The following is a 23799-nucleotide window of genomic DNA, read 5'->3' on the forward strand; positions in this document are numbered from 1 at the left end:
AGGCAGCTGTTATCTTGTGTTAGGGAGCTGCTATCTGGTTACCTTCCCATTGTTCTTTTGTTTGGCTGCTGGGGGGAAAAGGGGAGTGGGTGATATCACTCTAACTTGCAGTACAGCAGTAAAGAGTGATTGAAGTTTATCAGAGCACAAGTCACATGACTTGGGGCAGCTGGGAAATTGACAATATGTCTAGCCCCATGTCAGATTTCAAAATTGAATATAAAAAAATCTGTTTTGAGAAATGGATTTCAGTGCAGAATTCTGCTGGAGCAGCACTATTAACTGATTCATTTTGGAAAAAAAATATTTTTCCCATGACAGTATCCCTTTAAGGTATAGAGATCCATCGAGATATAGAGACCCTTTTATAAGGCCTGAATTTGTGGAGAGGCTAGATTTCAGGGGCGGCATGTCGCCCAGCTGCAACCTGCAGAGTGCTGGGGATGCGTACTTCTGCAACCCCCAGTGCTTCACTGAATGCAAGTGGAGGGAGGGGGTACGTGAGTGCGGACGCAGGGTGCTAGAACCCAGCAGCCTAGGGATGCCTCTGCCTGACATACGGGCCTGCCTATTATAAAGAAAATACCTGGTCCCAATAATTCCAAATAATAGACCCCATACCTGCATACAAACAGGAAAACCTAAACGTAATGGGGAATGTCCCCATTAATTCATTCCCAATACAGAGGGTGGCTCAAAGGATCAATTAACAATAAACAAATTACTCACTTGTGGAGAATTAAGTCAGGGACATGATTGCCCTGCTATGTCCAACAAGATGTGGCCATCTCTGCTGAGCCTTCTTAATATTGCGTATAAGAGGGAGGGAAGGAAACCAGCAGATTCTCAAGACTATTGGGATAGGAGCCTATTTGGTGGAGCAGAAAGCTTTATTGACTCTTTTTATTTTTGGTTTTTACCATTTATATGACTTGGAACCATGAAAAGTGTTATAGAGCAGGGGTTTAATAGTATGAAAATATCATATTTAAATTTGGATGGACAGTTTAATTTTATATTGCAATCTGCAAGAAAATATTTAAAAAATTCAGGGTTATAAAAAAAATCTACACACACACACACACACACCAGAGATAAGGCTACATCCCAATCACATCACACACATTGTTCCTGTCTGAAATGCCTTATATATTGCCAGCAGAGCACTGCTTCCCAACTGATATCAATAGTGATGTGTATACAATGGCATTTCTCTGCGCAAAAGCCGTGCTGCAACTGAAGCTTTTCAATAGATCACTCCAAAGGAAAATGTGTAAAATTGCCTCCTGCACTTATTATATTACTTGTCTAAACTTACATTCCATTTGAGGAGAAATCGGATGGATGAACAACCAGACATATTACTTCACTTAAGTCAATCACACCATCAGCCACAGGAGCGGTTTCATTTTCGTAATACTTCAAGAAATTGTTTTCAATAGTGCACCACCATCGCTTCATCTCTGGAACTGAGGGGAAGAAATAACAATTGCATGGCAATTTTGGAAATGAACTTGAGTGCATGCACATTTGGAGCAAATATAGCAACTGGATAATTGTTTATGTTTAGCGGCCAAAGCTGCATATTAGAAGCAATTAAATGTTGCACGTGTTTTTTTACATAATATTTTCAGCCCCCGTCTCCTATATGCAACAATAACACATAAAGGCGCAGTTAGAAAAGGATATGTTTAGATTATAGCCATCAGAAGTGTAGCATTCGCCTGGCTGAGATATAGTTTTCTTAATCTAGAGTAACAGTCTAGCATTTAAGGCGACTACTTCTTATACAGTACTGAAATGAATCTAATATGAGCAAGCACCTCTGAATATTTCATTTTATTTATGGGGAACCTAGTAGCTTTCAGCTGCACAAGTTTTTGACATTGTGCAAAAAGATTTTATTTTTCTGAATGCATATACCGTTTTCCAATGAATGACTTCTTTACTTTATACACAAATTCAAGGTTTTCTCAAAAATCTTCATAAGGAGGAACCATTATCGGAACCTCCACACTGGTGTGCGACCCTCTGTAGCAAAAACTAAGACACAAGGGATGTTTTTCACCTTTTGCACCTGCATTGCACTTTAACTAAACGTCATATCTGAGGTATAGGCATGGAATCTGTTATCCAGGATGCCATGGATAACTATGCCATAAGTCTACTAAAAATAATTCAAACATTAAGGGGCAGATTTACTAAGGTTCGAGTGAATTTTGAAGTAATATTTTGGATACTTCGACCATCGAATTTTATTCAAAGTAAAAATAGTTTCAATATTCGACCATTCGATAGTCGAAGAAATGTCTCTTTAAAAAAACTTTGACTTCAATACTTCGCCAACTTAAACCTGCCGAAGAGCTATGTTAGCCTATTTGGGTATCGAAGTAAATTGTACGATATAATCGTTCGATTTGAAGTATGATCACAGCACGCTCGTACGATGAATAAAACCCTCTGACTTTGAATTCGAATGTCGGAGGATTCTATTCAATGGTCGAATTTCGAAGTATTTTCCACTTCGAAATTCGACCCTTGATAAATCTACCCCATATTTATCAAGGGTCAAATTTAGAGTTCATGGGAGTTTGCAAAAACTCTTATAAACTCCCATGAACTCGAAATTCAAAAGAAACGACCAATTGAAATCTAATCAAAAAATTTAATTTTTCAAACTCAGGTGAATGGGACTGACCCACAAACTCAAATAAAATTCGAATCAGATTTGATTCGAGTTTTTTCTCTGAAAAGAACTTGATTTTCAGGAAGGCTGCAAACAACTCCAAAATGATCCCAGGACGCCCCCGTAGGCTAAAACAGAAATTTTCCAGGTTTAATGTGGAGAATAGTTGAATTTGAATTCTCAAAGGACCAGTACTTGATACATTTCAAAAATGTAATTAGAATTTTTTTTAAAAAAAACCTCAAATCGAATTTTAACTATTCCCTAGTCGAATGCCACTTTAAAAAACTCGAAAAATTTTCACTTCGACCCTTAATAAATCTGCCCCTTTACCTTAGTTGGGATTAAGTACAAGGTAAGGTTTTATTATTACAGAGAAAAAGGAAATCCATTTTAAAAACTTGAATTATTTGATTATAATGGAGTCTATGGGGTGATTCAGAGCTTTCTGGATAATGCGTTTTTGAATATCGGATCCCATACCTGTAATTGAATCTAAATTCTGTAAAGAGTTTACCTGAGTTACCTATAAAATTTCAGCCACTTTTTCAAAAATGGCTTCTGAATAAAGACCATGACAATATAAATTTACTGCAGACATCCGGAGGGTTGAAAGGCTCAGCTACATTATATTTGTTCACATTGGGTGACAGAAGTCAATTGCTTGACCCTAGTATTTAAGAGAATATGTATTCCACTGATTTAAATGTGCATGCATTGAGAATAATGTTAATTCTGCATAGTGTGCTTTACATACAGGATACAGTAATTGCTTTTGTAACTATTATGTACATCTGGCACTGCAAATCAATGCGCGATCACCAATATCACGGCAACGCTAACATTCAACAAAATGTCTTTACTACAATAGCTTAAAATTATGAATGTTAACAAAAACAACCATCGAAAATGCTTAAAATTAACCACAATAAAAAAAATCCACAATATATATATCTTGGTAAAAGGTACATGAAAATAACGAACAGGCAAAACCAAATGAACAGTAGTAAAATGTGGGTTAGCTAAATATAATCCCAAGAGTGAACAGAAAACAATCATATCTCTATATATATATATTAAACTTCAGCTGTTTACAAAAGATTGAGAAGAAACAAGGTAATAAATGCAGCATAACAACACTTTGTAACCACCTGGCCTATTATCATGTCTGTGCTGGCAAAGGATTCTCTTGTTCTCTACAAACTGCAAGTGACTGTAACACCATGACAATCATTAAATCTGACAGAGGTTCAGAAGAATTGTCAACTCGTTCTCAGCTTTTAAGGGGACATTCACCTAAATGTAACACTTTTGCAGAGAGTAATCTAAGTAGCTTTGCAACTTTAGCTAATTAATACTTATAGTCATTTGCCTTTCATTTCTGCTTTCTCGGTCTTCATCATTAAGATCTGAATATACACACTCAGTTTATCTCATTATTTATATTAAAAAAGTCCAACCAAGTCCGAATTGCAGATTGGACCTTATTTATCATAGAAAAAACTTGCGAATATCGGTTTGGGCAAAAAATCTGAAACAATCGGATGTTCCCGGCAAAAGCCAGGTTTTCACGACAAAAATCAAAATTTTTGGCCAAAACTCAGCGCAGACCATGATATTGAAATGGGACCTTTGCCACTGACTTCTACAGGACACTGACAGCTTGGAGATGGCGGATTTTTGGATTCAGACATTTTTCAGCCTCTGGGTATAAAAAAAATCTGATTTATTTTTTTTTGGTCAAAAAAATCTTTCGTGATTTTTTTATTCAGAGTTTAATAAATAACCCCCATAGTGTTTTCTCCATTCTTCTTACCACTGCTCTACATCTATTAGTGGCTTCTCCATTATCTTTTTTTCCCAGGTTTATCCATCAATGAGTTCCCATTTCCCCACAATACAAAACAGAAGAAATGTGCCTTGCCCATCTCTACTAAACAAGATTTTAACACAAAATCAATACTGCCATTTGCCATACCTAGTTACATAGTTAAATTGAGTTGAAAAAAGACAAAGTCCACCAAGTTCAACCCCTCCAAATGAAAACCCAGCATCCATATATACACCCCTCCCTACTTTCATATAAATTATATATACCCATACCTATACTAGAGTTTAGTATCACTATAGTCTTCGATATTATGTCTGTCCAAGAAATCATCCAAGCCATTCTTAAAGGCATTAACTTATTCAGCCATCACAACATCACCCGGCAGTGCATTCCACAACCTCACTGTCCTGACTGTGAAGAACCCCCTACGTTGCTTCAAATGAAAGTTCTTTTCTTCTAGTCTAAAGGGGTGGCCTCTGGTACGGTGATCCTCTTTATGGGTAAAAAGGTCCCCTGCTATTTGTCTATAATGTCCTCTAATGTACTTGTAAAGTGTAATCATGTCCCCTCGCAAGCGCCTTTTTTTCCAGAGAAAACAACCCCAACCTTGACAGTCTCTCCCATAATTTAATTCTTCCATCCCTCTAACCAATTTAGTTGCACTTAGTCTCTGCACTCTCTCCAGCTCATTTATATCCCTCTTAAGGACTGGAGTCCAAAACTGCACTGCATACTCCAGATGAGGCCTCACCAGGGACCTATAAAGAGGCACAATTATGTTTTCATCCCTTGATGCCCCTTTTTTATGCAAGACAGAACTTTATTTGCTTTAGTAGCCACAGAATGACACTGCCCTGAATTAGACAACTCGTTATCTACAAAAACCCCAAGATCCTTCTCAGTTAAGTTAACACTGTCATTAACTTGCATTTATATTATTTTTGCCAAAGTGCATAACCTTGCATTTATCAACATTGAACCTCATTTTCCAGTTTGCTGCCCAGTTTTCCAACTTAGACAAATCACTCTGCAAAGTGGCAGCATCCTGCATGGAACCTATAGTTCTGCACAATTTAGATATACAAGAAGGGTGAGGGCACATTGTGACATTTGGGGCTATTTTGCATTCAGTGGACATTACTACAGCTATTCTCTCCCCAGTACACATGATTTTCCATGGCTTTGGCTATGCCTGCAAGGTCTTTTAGGGGGGGACTTACAGATGTGTTAGAGCTTACTTAGATAACTAACTCCAGCACAAACAAGATAACTGACAAATCCTGCATGTAGATGGAACAGCATGTTCAGTGATCTTAAAACTTTGAGCTCTAATACATCTTCCAGGAAAAAGGAGCTCCCCAAATGCTGTATTGGACCTAACTGTCATTCAAAATCAGACTCCCAACTCTTACATGAAGAGAGACAGATGATTAAGTGGATTATTTCAGAAACCAATTTATAATTGGTTAAATTTAGAAAAAAATCTTATTTTAGCATGATGAAGGGATTCCCCTTTAGTTAAGTTTTTCTGGTGAAGGTGGGACCATTTGCAATTTTCATTGTACCCCACATCCTCCCAAAACAATCATTTTCTATATCATTTTAAAGAAACATTACATTTAGTTGAGGATATTTAAACATTTCACCATAAAATGGGAATGGTTTATACAGTGTCATTCAAATCAAAATTGGAAATGACTTTTGGAAGGTTTCTTTCTTGCTTTCCTCTGCATGAAATGAATGGATAACTGGAACCTGATAACCACATGGCTTTCTAAGCCGTAGCAAGTATGTTACTGTAATATGAGCAGAAATCGTTGGTCCAACAAATCAGCAAGGAATTAGGAAATGTCATAAGTTGTTTGCAAGGAATCAAGTGATATATGGAACTCAATTAAATGTGTTTTTGAGAAATAAGATACTTTTATAATGAATGCAGCCCACTTTAAAGCTGCACAATAAACATAATAAAATTATTAGAAAATAGTGATGAGCAAATGTATTCACCAGCCATGGATTCTTGGCGAAATTCTGAATTACGAAAACGAAAGACTTTTGATTTAAATGCATTTGAAGAAAAAAGGTGTCATAAGAAAAAATCCCATTGAATTTATTGCATTAGGACAAAAAGTCACCAGAAGAAAAAATGCCCATTGACTAACACTAGGACAAAAAAAGTTGCCATAAGATAAAATGCTGTTGACTTTAATGCATTTGGAGTAAGAAAAATTGTCGCTTGCATATAAAAAATTGCACATAAAAACGCCCATTGACTTCAATGCGTTTCATGAAATTTCATAATTTCGCAATTTTTTTTTGTTGGGACAGATTCGCTCATCACTACTAGAAAATGCAAAACAATACCTTCTTTAGATTTTCTGTTAATTGTCATCTTAGAAGTGCTCGAAGAGTCCTTGAGTAAAAAAACCACAATAAAGCAAACTTATGTTGGTTCTGTTTGCCTTGCAAGAATCAGGTGTTTTAAAATCTAAACATAAAAAAGAAGCATGTTAAATATGTATTGTGACCTTCCGGTAGCGGAACCCCAAGGCCCCGGCACAGATTTCAGCACATAAATAGAGACTGAGCACCTTGAAGAGTTTAAATTGCCGCTTTGCTGGCTTTTATTTTCAAATAAACACAATTCTTCAGCCCACTGGCTTCACATGGGGGAAAAACACAAAACATAAACAGTTCCACTTCACACCCTCAATGGTGTTCTCTTTACTCACGTTAGAGTTTAGCACTTATTGGCTTTCAGCGGACCACAAATCCTAGAATCCTCTCTGGGTACACTTGAGACACTCTTGTCTCCTGGGAGTGGTTTCTCTTGTCCTCTCTTCAGACTATTGGAGCTCTCCCCTACTCAGGGGAATCACACATTTGTTCCCAGTTGCTCACAAGCACTCCTTTCCATGGCCCCTCACCCTCCTTCACTCCAGGAGGTCTCTATGGGGAAGCAGCAGCACTGAGGTGTTGCTCCACACTTCCTTTTAACTATCCATAATTAACTAATTAGCTAGCTACCTAGTTTCGGCAGCTGCAAAACCTTACATAGATGGAAGCCCACCCTGCTCTCTTCCATCCACTCCAGGGACCCATAATCCAGTTTTTACTGAGCCGGTTCACACTTTAGAGAGCTTTACTAGCTGCAGCAATGCAGTTTTCCCTGGAGTTTAGATTTCACCAGCTTAATGCTGGTGAAATACACACAATATAGTGCCCTTTAGACACCCATATCTGACAGTATGTAGATATTTCATTTTATTTATCTATATTATTTATATTATTGTATCTATAAGTAGTGATGGGTGAATTTATTCGCCAGGCGCGAATTCGAGGCGAATTTGCACGATTCGCCGCCAGCGAATAAATTCGCAAAACACCCGCGAAAATTCGGCGGCATCAAAAAAAAAATTTCGCCAGCATCGGAAAAGCGAAACGGCACAAATTCGCCCATCACTATCTATAAGGTCAGCCTTTAAATTTTGCCCTATGGTGCCATCAAGAATAAAGTGGATTACCTTAAATTAGTCATAATCAATTTGTGAGTCCTGTTTACCAAGCTAGACAGAATTTCTATCCTCCATATCACCACTGGGACTCTAAACTTCAGGAGGGCAGGTATTGGAACTTTAATTAGTTTAGTGCATAGATTTGGACAATAATGTCTCAGATAAAACCACAGAGCTGTTCTTTAAAATGATAATATACCATTAAAGTTCTTCATGAATATGTGTACCATAATATCCAGGTTACCTGTCATTTCCTATAGAGAATGCATTGTTGAAGAACAAAGAGACTGTAACACCATACACTACCCACAGAATAGATTTATAGTGCACTTTGTCTCAGGTGACCAGACCTTGCAGATCTAGCGGCACAGGGCTTATATGATAATTTGCTTGGAGTGCTATATGCACTGAGCATCTGCCTCACTGCTACTATGTTTTTAGAGAATTCATTATTCCCAGCAACAATGGTCCATTTGAAATTATGGTAAAAAAATGTTTTCATTCTTGAAATAGTCTGCTAAACGAATTAGAACTACAACAACAATAAAGCTATGGTGCAACTTCCATTTAATTAAAGTGCAGGTATGGGATCATTTATCGGGGAAGCCCGTTATCCTGAAAGCTCCAAATTACGTGCTCTGTTTTATACAAATAATCCAAATTTGGAATAATCTCTTTTTCACTGTAATAATAAAACAGTACTTTGTAGTTGAGCCAAACTAAGATATAATTAATCCTTATCGGAAGCAAAAGCAGCTTATTGGGTATATTTAATATTTACATGATTTTATAGTAGACTTAGGATATGAAGGTCCAAATTACAGAAAGATCCATTATCTGGAAAACCCCAGGTCACTAGCATTCTGGGTAACAGGTCCCATACCTGTATTAAAAATGGTTGAAGTTGATAGGCGGGGGTTGCTTAGGTAAGGATCCCAAACCAAGATGGAGATCATTCTCTGGGGAATGTTTGTTTCCCATTTTAGTCTTAATTAAAATAAACTCCTGACATTATGCAGTATGTGATAAAGGACAAAATATTGTAATAAAACACAAGTTGGATTATTTACTAAACTCTGAACGCAAAAATCCCAAAAAATTAGTGATTTTTTTTTAATAAAATCTGACTTTTAAAAAAATCACGATTTTTTCAAAATTTATTAAACCCCAAGGATGGAAAAGTCTGAATCAGAAAATCCAGCATCTCAGACCTGTTGAGGTTGCATATAAGTCAATGGGATAAGTCCCAATAATTTTTTGATGTGCACTGGGTTTCGTGTGATGCACCAAAGTTTTCAGGCAAAAAAAGCATAAAAAATCTGAGTTTTCGGGTGAAAAAAAATTTATTTTTTCCCGCAAAGCAAAATTTTTGGGAAAATAACATAATAAATAAAGGTTAAAAACCCCAACGGATTTGATCAGAGTTTGCAACTGTTGAGATAAAATCGGACTTTGATAAATAACCCCCATAGTGTCACATTCTAGTTATGGCTGTATTTCATAAATGAACTAATGATAAAACATAATCAGGGAGTGCTTCGATACCAGAAAGCCTATTATGATGCAAGAACATTGGCCAGACATCTTTGCTAAAAAGGTACGGTGTGTTGTAGACTGGATCCCCTGTTGGACACATGACATCAGCTCCGCTAAAAACCAATACCATGGTTTCTAGGATGTCCGATTTAGTCACAGCAGCACACAAGGCCTTTTAAGAACAAAATAAACATTTGTTAGCTCTAATAAAAAAAGGCTCTTTGTAACCCAGTTTTTATATAAAACACAAACACAAAGAGAAGAAGTTAACAGCAGTTGCCTTATAAAATCACCCTCTTGTTAACAAGTCTCGGTACTGTTGTATTCACTTAAAAGCAAAAACATCTGACAACTCTACATTGCTATGGAATATATTTGCATTGAATTTCAGTCCTTGAAAACTCTTTAAGTCTGTCCAAGATCTTCGTTCTATTTTTATATCTTCGCACTTGAGTCATTTAGACACACGGTTTTATTTGATAAGCTGAATAATCTTGGTGTGATTATACATTTTCAATGAAAAAAAAAACACTTGTTTTTTTTACACTCTGCATTTCACTTACTTGATTTAATTCCTGTTGAGTGAAACCTGGAAAGTAGATTTTTTTTTAAAATCTCCCTTCCTTGTATTTTTGTGTAATAAATAATCTTCTCTGGCTTACGTCGGAATCCATATGAAGCATGTTCTCGGGCAAAAGATTTGCTTCCCAGATGTTATTTACTTTCTCATTTCCCACGACAATGAAAAGCTATAATGCAAAACAGAAAATCAAACTAGTAATCAATACAGTATCTACTGGTTTTTAGTCTGTCAGCAGCACAGAGTGATTTAATGCTGAAGGGCAGAAAACATGCCGAAGTTCATACTTAGTCTTACAAATAATTGCTTGTACTTGCACTGGCGCTAATCTCTGGCTGTGACCCTTATCGACTAAGCGTTTCTTTGATTCTGTTCCTTGTCAACAGCTACTGATCTCAATTGACAGTTTTGTCCAAGAGTTCCTTCAAGCTGCCTTTTCCCCTTAATCAGTATACAAGTGGGTGGCAGTTCAGTTGCTTGATCATGATGTTGACATCTCAGAGTTCCATAGATGGTTTGAACTAATGATGCCCCCTCTATTGTTTCTCATCCTTTCACTGCTCTAGGCCTCATCTCCATCTTCTACCATGTACTCTTTTATTTACTTTTTATTTTTATGTACTTTCTCGGTCACTCAGTCCTGTTCTTATACTGTATTTGTGTCCCCTGATTTAATGCTGCAAATGGGGAATATTTATGTACATTAGAAAATACTGCTCAGTGCCATGATACAGAACATGTGGCCATCCAATATTCTATTCTACTTCAATAATCCCACCAACAGTTAATGCATGCATTCTACTTTATGTTCTCTTGCCCCACCCTCTTGTGCTTTTCTTTTGCTACTCATTTCTCTTATTTATATTTATTCTTTCACCACTTTTGCATTCCTGGTGTTATGTCAATCACAGTGAATAGAGGCTGCTTATGTCACAAGATTTGTGTAAGGTCCCATGTTATGGAGGACTACTACTCTTCCGTGTAAGGATAAATGGTTTCAAATAGTTAATGATATCTGTCTCATGGAAGAGTTAGCAGCATCTTTGAATAATAAATATAATAATTATATAGCCATCTGGCTTCCCTGGAGAGAGTATATTGCACAGACAGACTAACAAGCAATGGGCTGACTGGAGGGATATGTCTTTTCATTTACTTTTATCTGTTCTCTAAATGTTCAACTTATAGTATAATAACTTACCTTTATGGATATGGCTGGAACCCGCACCTAATTGTGGAAAAACAACAAAAGATGATTCTGATTATTTATACGGTTCTGATGGTGATGTCAATAAAGCAGCAATAAAAGGAATGTTTGGTTAACAAACTAGTTGAATACATAGTACAAATGGTTAGTAATTTTTGTGGTTTGCTGTTATTCGTGATGTGTACGGGAATACTATTTGTAAACTATTTGATCATATTTCCTGATAACTGTACTCTGTATGCTTCATACGTGTTACTTTCTATATTTGTTCAATAAACAAAACTTTGATTACAAAAAAAAAAAAAAAAAAGATTTGTGTAAGGCAATTTTCCTCTGAAACTCTTTTTTAATGGATTAAATGAAGAAAATATGTTGTCTTCATAATAGTAGAAAAAGTGCAAAACCTGCATTTGGCTATTATTTATACCGCTTAACTGAACATTTAGCACTATAGCAGCTCTGGAAATATTATAGTCTATGGCTTTTATGTTTGAATGACCAGACCTGCTTGTGAATCCCCTATGGTTTCTCTTTCTTTCATTATTTAGGATTGTGAAAACAATCTTGTTTCTGTAACACTTAGGGGCTGATTCACTAAGGGTCGAATATCGAGGGTTAATTAACCCTCGATATTCGACTGGGAATTGAAATCCTTCGACTTTGAATATCGATAGTACTATCGAACGATAGAAAGATTAATCCTTCGATCGAACGATAAAATCCTTCGAACGATTCGAAGGATTTAAATCCAACGATCGAAGGAATATCCTTCGATCAAAAAAAGTTAGGCAAGCCTATGGGGACCTTCCCCATAGGCTAACATTGACTTCGGTAGCTTTTAGATGGCGAACTCGGGGGTCGAAGTTTTTTTTAAAGAGACAGTACTTCGACTATCGAATGGTCGAATAGTCGAACGATTTTTACTTTGAATCCTTCGATAGTCATAGTCAAAGGTCGAAGTAGCCCATTCGATGGTCGAAGTAGCCCAAAAAAAACTTCGAAATTCTAAGTTTTTTAACTTCGAATCCTTCACTCGAAGTAAGTGAATCGGCCCCTTAGTAAGTTAACTAGTAGCCATAATTTGCCCAAATTACCACATTACACCATGTTTTAGGGATGCACTGGATCCAGGATTCAGCCAGGATTAGGATTCAGATTTGATAATCAGCTGAATCTTTCACGGACGATTTGGGAATTGGCCGAATCCCAAAATATTAGATTGGGTACATCCCTAATAATCAGGCACAATGCTTTCCCCATTTCTCTGCATTTGTAGTTCCTGTCATTCCCAATATTGTCATTTGATCCTGTGGGGGTTAATAAAAAGGACAACCATTTGGGGGTTTGAAGCGTGCAAAGGTTGCAGGTAATACATTGTCCCTATGAAAGTACACAATTAAATATAAGAATTCTAACTAAATCAGGGAAAAGTGGGTGTAGGACTGGCCAGGAAAGGGTTGACGTAATTGGCCAGCTTGAATATTATGCAAGATATGGACAAACAATAATTGTTTTGTTTAAAGAGGAAGTATGTTGCACATAGGGGGGAATGTAATATAAGTCCCTAACGGAAAAACTATTCGCAATGCGAAAAGTTATGCCTTTGCACGAACAAATTTTGCTTTGCGCGAATTTAATATAGCTTTTGCGAACGTGGAAACTGTTTAGTGACCACTTCCGACAGTGGAAGGCCTTTTGCGAATTTTATTGTTTGCGACATTTGCACATTCAATGTAATAAAACTTCTTACTGAAAAAGTCGCTATGTTTGCTCCAATAGATTACGACCCCTTCAAGCACTTCTTAAGAGTGCGAAACTACAATTCGCAATGCGCAATTACAATTCGCAATGCAATAACAGTTAAGGAACAATATTACATTGTGAGATGTGGCAATTTAGCGAATTGTTTTGCTTTGAGACTTTAATTACATTCCCCCGATAATGCCCTAATGTCCTTTATTTATTATTCAAATGATTTCTTCTCTGGTTGGTTCTGTACACCTTCTGATGTCTCCGTATCAACATCAACTCAAGTTTTGCCAATTCACATTTACATCCATCATTATCTTAGTCTTCAACATCCCTCGCTCTTTTTTACATCCTGCCGCCTTTTTTTGTACATTACTAGTTTTAAAATATATTTATTAACAATGTGCTTTTGAAATTCCACAATAAGATGAACTGTGAGCCGTAGACTATGCATCCATTTTCCTGCTTTGTTGATAAGCTTTCACTGAGTCACTATTCAAAATTCTCTGTTTTTGTGTTAAGTAGAACTGCTTTCTCTGGTGACAGATTTATGTCTGAGTCACTAGTAATGTATTCCAATGAAAAGACTGTAAAAAGGCTTATATGTATGCATCTTTTATAGGGGCAAAAGGGTACACATACCTTAGCAGTGAGAGGAGCAAGGTAAATCATAGGGATTCGATAATTACAAGAGAACATAGATATGGGCTGGGAATTCCTGACATGACTGGAAGCAGCTCTCTGGGTAATTGAAAAATAGACATAACCCTAACCCTACAAGGTATATATATGTATATATGGGGTTTTCTGGATAACAGATTTTACCGTAATTTAGAGCTTCATACCTTAAGTCTACTAGAAAATCATGTAAACATTAAATAAACCAAATAGGCTGTGTTATTACTACAGAGAATTTTGGATTATTGAAATAAACAGATAAGTACTAAGTAGTTTTGTCATAAAAAATAGGGACAAAATAGGGACAGAACATACAAAGGAAGTCTACCTCTTTTTTGTGGTTATTGGTGTGCTAGTGTACTTACAGCAAGTTTGTCACAACCTGCTTTACTGTGCAGTTAGTTTTCCCTCCATTTGAGGGGGTGGGGTTTGATTAGTTGCACCTGAACAGACTGTATAAATAGAACCCCTGGGACTCCAGTGTTAGCTTCTCTTAAGTGTTTGCTCTGTAAGTGTTTGCTCTGTAAGTGGAGTTACTAATACAGGAGTTAAGTGGGGGATCTGTAAGTGGAGTTACATATACAGGAGATAGTGGGGGATCTGTAAGTGGAGTTATAAATACAGGAGTTAAGTGGGGGATCTGTAAGTGGAGTTACAAATACAGGAGTTTCAAATAAAAGGAGGTTCAAACTAGGTCAAAAGTTTGTTCTAAACCCTCATTTTTATTTTATTTATTTATTTTTATTCCTGTTTTGATCTGTAACTGGCATAATGAGTGCTAGCAAGATTGAAGGTCTGACTCAGTGCACAGTCTGCCATATGTATGCAGATTTGGAACAAGAGATCCAAAATGCTTACCTCTGTGGTTGTGAGCAAATTGCCACTTTGGAGGCTCGAGTTAGAGCACTAGAGCAACAAATTGCAACACTGCGGTCGATTGACAATCTTGAAAGGAGTCTTTTGCTCACTGAGCAGGACCTAGTGGGTCAGGTAGTTTGGGGGGAACAGAACAGCAGCAGGATGTTGAGGCAGCTAGCTGGGTGAGCTGTAAGGTGGGCAAAAGGAAAATGGAGGCTGATCCGGAGCTTATACATCGCAACAAATTTGCCAGATTGTGTGAAGATGATGGGAGTATGAACTCTGGATTGGAAATTCTAGATGGGACTGATCTCTCTAACAGCCGGGAGACCAGTTTCTCTAGTAGTGGTGGGGAGAAGAGTAGAGTCAGGCTTAAGCAGATTGTGGTTGTAGGGGACTCAATTATTAGGAAAGTGGATAGGGTAATTTGTCGTGCGGATCGCTACAACCGAACAGTCTGCTGTCTACCTGGTGCCAGGGTTCGGCATGTGGTTGATCGGATAGACAAATTATTGGGTGGGGCTGGGCATGACCCAGCTTGCTTAGTGCATATCGGTACTAATGACAAAATAAATGGTAGATGGAAGACCTTAAAGAGTGATTTCAGGGATCTAGACTCTAAGATCAAGGAAAGGTCTTCCAATGTCATCTTTTCTGAAATTTTGCCTGTGCCATGTTCAAGTTTTGGAAAACAGCAGGAGTTTAGGGAGCTAAATGCATGGCTCAAGTCTTGGTGTAGGAAGGAAGGGTTTGGGTTGCTAAAGTACTGGGCTGATTTTTCCTTGGGGTACAACATATACAGTCATGACGGTTTGCACCTCAATGGAAGGAGGTCCACGGTGCTAGGGGAAAGAAGAAAGAGGTTGGAGGAGTGTTTAAACTAGGCAAGGGGGGGGGTGGGTGAGATAAAGAATTATGGGGAAGCTAGGGTAGACGGGGCAGTGGGGTTAGTAAGGGGTCATGGGGGAGGAGTGAGGGGGCATACAGTTTACAGCTAAGGAGGTCCCTCTGTTACAAGGAAAACAGAATAATACTAACTTAACATATAATTCTCCACTAAGTAATGCAAATTTCAAAAGTAAAAGTAGTAACCTACGCTGTATGCTGGCAAATGCATGGAGTTTGTCAGGTAAAATGGGAGACCTAGAATTAATTGCATGCTCTAAAAATTATGATATAATTGGTATCACTGAGACCTGGTGGGATGAAACATGTGACTGGATTGTGAATTTAAATGGTTACACCCTTTTTAGGAGGGACAGAGGGATTAAAAAGGGTGGAGGAGTGTGTTTGTATGTAAAGCCTGAATTAAAGCCATGCGCTAAAGAAATAACAATAGCTGGCACTGGTGAGGGTGTAGAATCCCTCTGGGTAGAGATTTTGACTGGGCAAAAGGCTACAAAAAGAATTATCATTGGTGTATGCTATAAACCACCTCGTATAAGTGTCGAGTATGAAGCCCAGCTACTCTTGCAGATACAAGCGGCTTCACAGCTGGGTCAAGTTGTTGCTATGGGTGACTTCAATTATCCAGACATTGACTGGTGTAATGGGGTTGCTAAAACAGAAAAAGCTAGTAGGTTTGTAAATATGCTGAATGACAACTTTCTATTCCAGCTCGTTCAAGAACCTACTAGTAATAGCTCTCTTTTGGACCTTGTAATAACTAACAATACTGAACTCATCTCTAACATTTGTGTGGGGGAGCATTTAGGGAATAGTGATCATAACATGGTCTCCTTTGAGATTCTGTTGCAGAAGCAATTCTATAAGGGAGTAACTAAAACACTAAATTTCAGACGTGCAAACTTTGACAGTATAAGGGCATCTCTGCAACATATTAAGTGGGAAATGCTTTTAATGTCTATATTTCTGTAAAGATAAAGAAAGTGGGTGACATTTCTTCTCCTTGTTCTATATCTTAACACATGGATAGCAATGATAAAATCCTAGCACAGCACAGTGACTGTGTCACCCCAAAATTCTCTCAAAGTATACTGTGACACAAATGCTAGGGAAAAATGATGCTTCCATCCGGCAGTACTAGCCAAAGACCAATGCTTCAGGTTAGCCACATGAATGAGAGGCTGCATTCTGAATGTTCTAAGCACTGAACTTGCCTAGCAGTGATGTCCTAAGTTTTGCACTCTGATCCACATACCTACCCCTATAGCTATCCTAAAAATGCTGCTTAGCTATTTTGCATAAGCATAAATCTGGAGAAACGTAACTGTCGCCCTATAAGGAAGAATGACACTATATTTGTGTACCTCAACAAGTTCATTGCTCCAGATTGTAGTATCTAGGATCTAGGATCAAGCTGTGTACTTTTGAAATTGTATTAGTTATGAATCTTAATTTGATCTATAATAAAGCAATAAAGCAAATAAAGTACTGCCTTGTCTAGAAAAAGGCATAAACTCAAGGGATTAAGACATAATTATGCCTCTTTATAGGTCCCTAGTAAGGCCTCACTTGGAGTATGCAGTGTAGTTTTGGGTACCAGTCTTTTAGAGGGATATAAATGAACTGGAGAGAGTGCAGAGACTAAGGGGCCCATTTACTTTGCTCGAGTGAAGGAATAGAATAAAAAAAACTTCAAATTTCGAATGATTTTTTTGGCTACTTCGACTATCGAATTGGCTACTTCGATCTTCGACTTCGAATCGAACGATTCGAACTAAAATCGTTCGACTATTCGACCATTCGATAGTCGAAGTACTGTCTCTTTAAAAAAAACTTTGACCCCCTACTTCGCCACCTAAAACCTTCCTAGCAATTTTTTGGTCGAAAAAAATCGGTATTCGGGTGAGGCTGGGCATGACCCAACCCCACCCAATAATTTGTCTATCCGATCAACCACATGTCGAACCCTGGCACCAGGTAGACAGCAAACTGTTCGGTTGTAGCGATCCGGACGACAAATGACCCTATCCACTTTCCTAATAATTGAGTCCCCTACAACCACAATCTGCTTAGGCCTGACTTTACTCTGACTTTATTTGACATTATAGACAAATAGCAGGGGACCTTTTTACCCATAAAGAGAATCACCGTACCAGAGGCCACCCCTTCAGACTAGAAGAAAAGTACTTTCATTTGAAGCAACGTAGGTGGTTCTTCACAGTCAGGACAGTGAGGTTGTGGAATGTACTGCCGGGTGATGTTGTGATGCTGATTCAGTTAATGACTATAAGAATGGCTTGGATGATTTCTTGGACAGACATAATATCAAAGGCTATTGTGATACTAAGCTCTATAGTTAGTAGGGATGCACCAAATCCACTATTTTGGATTCGCCAAACCCCCGAATCCTTCACAAAGGATTCGGCCGAATACCGAACCAAATTCTATTTTGCATATGCAAATGAGTGGTGGGAAGGGGAAAACATTTTTTACTTCCTTGTTTTTTGACAAAAAGTCACGCAATTTCCCTCTCCGACCCTAATTTGCATATGCAAATTAGAATTCGGATAGGCCAGGCAGAAGGATTCGGCCGAATCCTGCTGAAAATAGGCAGAATCCTTGCCGAATCCCGAACCGAAGCCTGGATTCGGTGCATCCCTAATAGTTAGTATAGGTATGGGTATATATAATTTATGTGAAGGTATGGAAGGGTGTGTGTATGGATGCTGGGTTTCATTTGGAGGGGTTGATGGACTTTGTCTTTTTTCAACCCGATTTAACTATGTAACTATATAATCATGTGGACTAAGTGCTCATCAAATTATTCTTAGGCTGTATGTTTTTATTTTTATATATGATTATATGCTGCTCTGCTTCTCTTCTGAGGAATCACACCCACATCAGTTCTTATAAATGAAAGAATATTCTTTGGGGCTGGATATGAAATTAAACAATCCAGAACAAACTGAGACCTCTCTGGTAAAGGCCTGAATTGATATATTCTGCTTATACTCAAGTATACTCTGCTCTAGTATACTATATGCTTTATCTTCAAAAATACAAATAAACAATGTTTTTTTAATATCTCCACCAACTGTTCTCCAATTTCCTAAATTTCTATAACAATATGAATATCTTATAGGTTATAAAACAAAAGGTAAAATACTTGCATTCATTATCATCATACATCAGCACATTTATTAAGAATCAAGTTCTTGTTTTCAAGGTTATTTTTGGGGTCAAAATCAATCTTTTTAAATCAAATTTTTCGAGATTTAATATACCCCGACCCTGGACCAAGCTCGAATTCAAAAATACACCACCTAAAATTGTCAAGGTCATGTCAATGGCAGAGGTTCCTTGAACCATTTGAAGATGTTAAAAGTCTTCATGAAGTTCAAGTTTTTTTCTGAGGATTTTGCCAGAAAACTTGAGCGATTCGAGATTTTTCCCACCGAAAACTCGATCAATTGGAGTTTTTGGGTTGTTAACTCCGAACTAGCTGATTTGAGTTTTTTCCTTAAATTAGAAACCATTTGAGTTGTGAGTTCAATTAAGTTCATTCAAGGTATAAAAGACTCTAAAATTCAACCTTGACTAAATAACCCCCATAGCGTTTACTGTAGGGATACATTTGATATTCACCCAGATCAAAAAATGATGGATTTGGGGAATCCCTAGTTTACTGGTCAACTTGAAAGCAAGTGTAGAAGACCCAAGGGATTCATTTCTCTACTGTTCAGGAAGTCCCTGGTCAACAACCTATGCCTTCATGTGAGAGGGAGGTTTCTCAACTTCCCAGGGATAGTATGACCTGTTCCTGTGCTTATTTTTTATAAGGGGAGGGAGCACATGGCTCAACCACCTTTGGTGTCCAACTAGTACTATGTACTGCAAACCTGGAAAAAAGAGCCTGAGTATCAATCTTTAAGCCCTATGGTGACCAACAGCTTATAGATGTTTTATAGCAGGGACCCATGAATGAGGCAAATGTAATGAAAATTATAGCACACTCCTAGGAGATTGTGAGATAGGCAGTCCAACTTTCACTCCACTCACCAACCAAGTGTAGCACCATAGATGGAAAGGCTATTTTCCCTGGAGATTCTTTTCACTCAGGTGTCTCTGTAGTGGTGAATCTATTATTTCACATTAACATCTAACAGTTCTAAATGTGATTTGGGTTATTCATTGACATTGTACAGAGATGTCCCTCACAAAGTTGAAGAACTTGGGTTTTCTCTAATGCTTCACAAGTACCGAGGGCACCAGTCATATAGTTTAGTATAGAAAATGGGAATGACACACAATGATGTTCCACTGAGCGTTAACATGATAAATAGGTTATATAACATTTTGTCCGTGTTTATTATATCATCCTGAGATAATTCAGGATGCTGGGGAAAGGCAGTCCAAAGTTAGACTCTGGAATTTGTAACTGCCTAGCACTAATTCGTTTTCATAACATCTTTTTCTGGATATTTTTATTAAGGCAATCCTGCAGACTGGCTGGTGAGCAAAATAACTCATTGTAATTGGTTGTCGAGTATTGCAACTCTGGTCACAGTTCAAGGAAGGCATGGGGAATTATTCTGATAGTGTTGACTTGGGGGTCCTTACAGCAGTAAATTATATGTATAAAGTGCCCCTGTACATGCAACAGATATCATATATCCAGCTTGTTATTTGGTTATATGCTCTTAAATTAAAATAAATCTGTTAAAACCAATTCTGGTAAAAGTATAGGAATACACAGACTACGGAGGCACATCTGGTAACAAACAATAAGCTCCGACACAACAGAAAGAGCATCTTATTAAATCCAGGCAAATTGCAAGTAGGAATAGTAGATAATAAGGTATCACGGCTCTGCTCACTGTAAAATGATCTAGCTGTATTTAGATTTGTTTTATATATGAAACATAATCCATAACCTGAAGACCATTATACCCAGGAGCCTGACAAAACGTAACCTTTTTCTATTTTCTTAAAGAGCAGAGGTTGATCATTTGCCACCCAGAGGCAACTGTATTATCTCCCAGGAACATGACCTTTATGTTTAGTGAGCTGTTTTACATTGTGGTTTTCTAACTGTACAAGTAATTGCATTGCTAGAAGAGAGATATTATCAGCTGTTTATGTTATTCATTTGACATTATTATTTCCATGCGTATTTGTGTGCTGAGTTGAAACCAGACTGAGAGCAAAATATAACAAGCCTTTGCTATATTTGTTTCACTGTTAAATTACAGCTAGAGAAATGTATCTATCTATCTATTTCTTGCTTGCATAGTTTGCATATATTATCCAAATATATATATATATATATATATATATATATATATATATATATATATATATATATATTTATAAGTACATTTTTACTTACCGTAATTTACTTTTCCCTTAGGCAGCACCATGAGATTATTTCGCTTTCCCTTCCCCCTCATGTAGGACAAGTGAGAAAAAAAGAGTTAATTAACCCCACCCATAAATACCAGCCACTCAAAACCCTTTCTAGTGTTTTTTTTGTTTTTTTTCAAACAAGACACACAGGCCACTGCTTAAGTACTTTATTAGGGCGGGTAATTTATTGCTGCCTAAGGGACTAAGGGAAAAGTAAATTACGGTAAGTAAAAATTTACTTATTCCCCTACGTCCCTTACGGCAGCACCATGAGAGTTAGCGAGTAACAAGGGAGGGCACTCTTCACAGCGCCTTCTGTAGTATTTTACTGCAAAGTTGATGGTGACAGAGAATTGCTAAACAGATTACTGTGTGCATTGTCCCACTGTCCCACTACCATGTGCAGAGGGTGCTGTGTGATATTGCCATCACTGTTATTCTTTCATATAACCAACAGATGGCGCTGTGTTATATTGCAGTCACTGTTATTCTTTCATATAACCAACAGAGGGCGCACTGTTAGTCTTTCATATAACCAACAGATGGCGCTGTGTGATATTGCAGTCACTGTTATTCTTTCATATAACCAACAGAGGGCGCACTGTTAGTCTTTCATATAACCAACAGAGGGCGCTGTGTGATATTGCAGTCTCTCCCCAAGTGAACTGTTGGTATAGGAATGATTAAAAGTGACTGCAATCTCAGCTACTGCCCGCTGACCCGAGTATAAGCCAAGGTAGACTTTTTCAGCACATTTTGGATGCTGAAAAACTCGGCTTATACTCGAGTATATACGGTATTTGGATTACTCCAAGTTGCGGCTCTACATATCTGATCTTTTAGTTATGGATGGAGGTTTTTCAGGATTTTTCCACTCTCTAGTCATTAAGTCTTTCATAACTGGGTGGACCGGAAAAGATTTAGATTTCTTAGCTACTTGTGAGGGAGCTGCTTGTGATTCCTCAGTCTCTAAGGATTCCATCGTTTGCCTTACTCTTTTAACCAATTTTGCAGTGCTTTCCACAGGAAACAAGGCTAAGGGCTCTTCCTCATCCGAGGATGAATCCTGAGTTGATCCATCTAATGAAATAGGATTAGTAAGAGTAGGAGAATTAACAACATCATTCGAAATTCTGACTGAACTATGTTGAAACTGGTTAAACATATCCTTCATAGTTGATTTAATAAATTCTTTAATCCATGAAGAAGAAGACTCAGGAATGGCTTCAACTTCCTTATGAGCCAGATAAGACAGACAGTCTTTACAAAATCTTTTTCCATAGGTATCTGGAAGAGGCATCTCACATCCTCTACATTGTTGATGCTTTGACTTCCTGTGTTTTTTAGCAGGTGGTGGATCTAGGGTAGACATCTGTAAAAACCCCAGAAAATAATTAGACATAAATATATGAATTCCCGTAAAAAGTTAGCCCACAGACGACCTTGTACCTCTGTGCTGAACAAGGAGGCTGCAACCCAGGCAGCAACGTTAAGCAGCAGGCTGATCCCGATTTCAACTTTTCCGCGTCAAAGGGGCACCTGAATATAGCGTGATCTGCTTAAAAAGATCCTCTGGCGCGAACTTCCCCGCGCACTTGATCTGCATCAACAGTGTAACCATCTCCTAACCAATCGCGTCAACTCTAAGTTGCGCGTCAGAGGTTATCGTCGCCATTTTGTTTATGGGCAACCCTCGGCTGCACAGTCCATTGCGGCGACGGAAAAAACCCCTTGGGTAATGCAGTCTACGGTCTTCAAGTCCCCTAGGGACCTGGCATCGTCAAACCTGGAAAAAAACAGAAAGAATGTTATAGGCATCTACCTTTACATGGATAAAGCTCTCACCTGCCTGACAAAAAAACACTAGAGAGGGTTTTGAGTGGCTGGTATTTATGGGTGGGGTTAATTAACTCTTTTTTTCTCACTTGTCCTACATGAAAGGGAAAGCGAAATAATCTCATGGTGCTGCCGTAAGGAACGTAGGGGAAATGACTTCTATAGGACCTTGACAACTTTTACCTGGTGAAGTTTAGTATTAGAGGCTTTCGTGGTTTTTACACTTAAGAAATCTCACATTTAAGAGCTTTTTTAAAAAAAAGTAGAAAACCACACATTTTTAGAGACTCGTGGCAAAAAATTTGATTGTTCGTAAATGGGCCTGTTAGTCTACTAAAAAATAATTTAAGCATGAATTAAACCCAATAGTATTGTTTTGTTTCCAATAAGGATTAATTATATCTTAGTTGGGATCAAGTGTAAGGTACTGTTTTATTATTACAGAAAAAAGTAATAATTTGTAAAAATTTAATTATCTGATCAAAATGGAGTCTATGGACAGCCTTTCCGTATTTCAGAGTTTTCTGGAAAACGGTTTTCTGGATAATGGATCCCATACCTATGCTTGCCTCTATGTGGGTACCTGACCTGCTGAAACACTCAAGTGTATTGTCTGCCAGGTCAACGTGATCAAGTTCAACAGTCTTAGATTGTCAGTGAGATGCTGTGGCGAATAGTTCAACAATCTCTCATTATCCATGGCTGAATTTGAACAGAGCAGTATAATGGGTCCATTACAAGTCCAAAAGGTTTTTTTTTTTAAATAACAGCAATTCAGAAGCATGTATCTATGGGGGTTATTTATCAAAGTCCAAATTTATCTCAATTATTTCTGAAAAAAACTCAGACCAAATCCGCACTGGTTTTTTCGTCTTATTTATTAATACACTTTTTTCAAAAATTTTGCGAGTGGGAAAAAAACCCCCCAAAAATCATTAAAAAAAGGTGAATTGTGCAAATTTTTAAAGTTTTCTGTTTATTTAGGATTTTTGCCTGAAAACCTAGAAATCT

The 23799-nt window shown here is 37.7% G+C and overlaps 1 pseudogene; it reads right to left on the reverse strand.

The window, feature by feature from the left end:
* LOC121400534 overlaps positions 1-23799 on the reverse strand; it is a 112843-nt pseudogene that overhangs the window by 58631 nt on the left and 30413 nt on the right.

This window comes from Xenopus laevis, chromosome 1L (assembly GCF_017654675.1).
Source record: "Xenopus laevis strain J_2021 chromosome 1L, Xenopus_laevis_v10.1, whole genome shotgun sequence".
In the NCBI taxonomy this organism is placed as follows: domain Eukaryota; kingdom Metazoa; phylum Chordata; class Amphibia; order Anura; family Pipidae; genus Xenopus; species Xenopus laevis.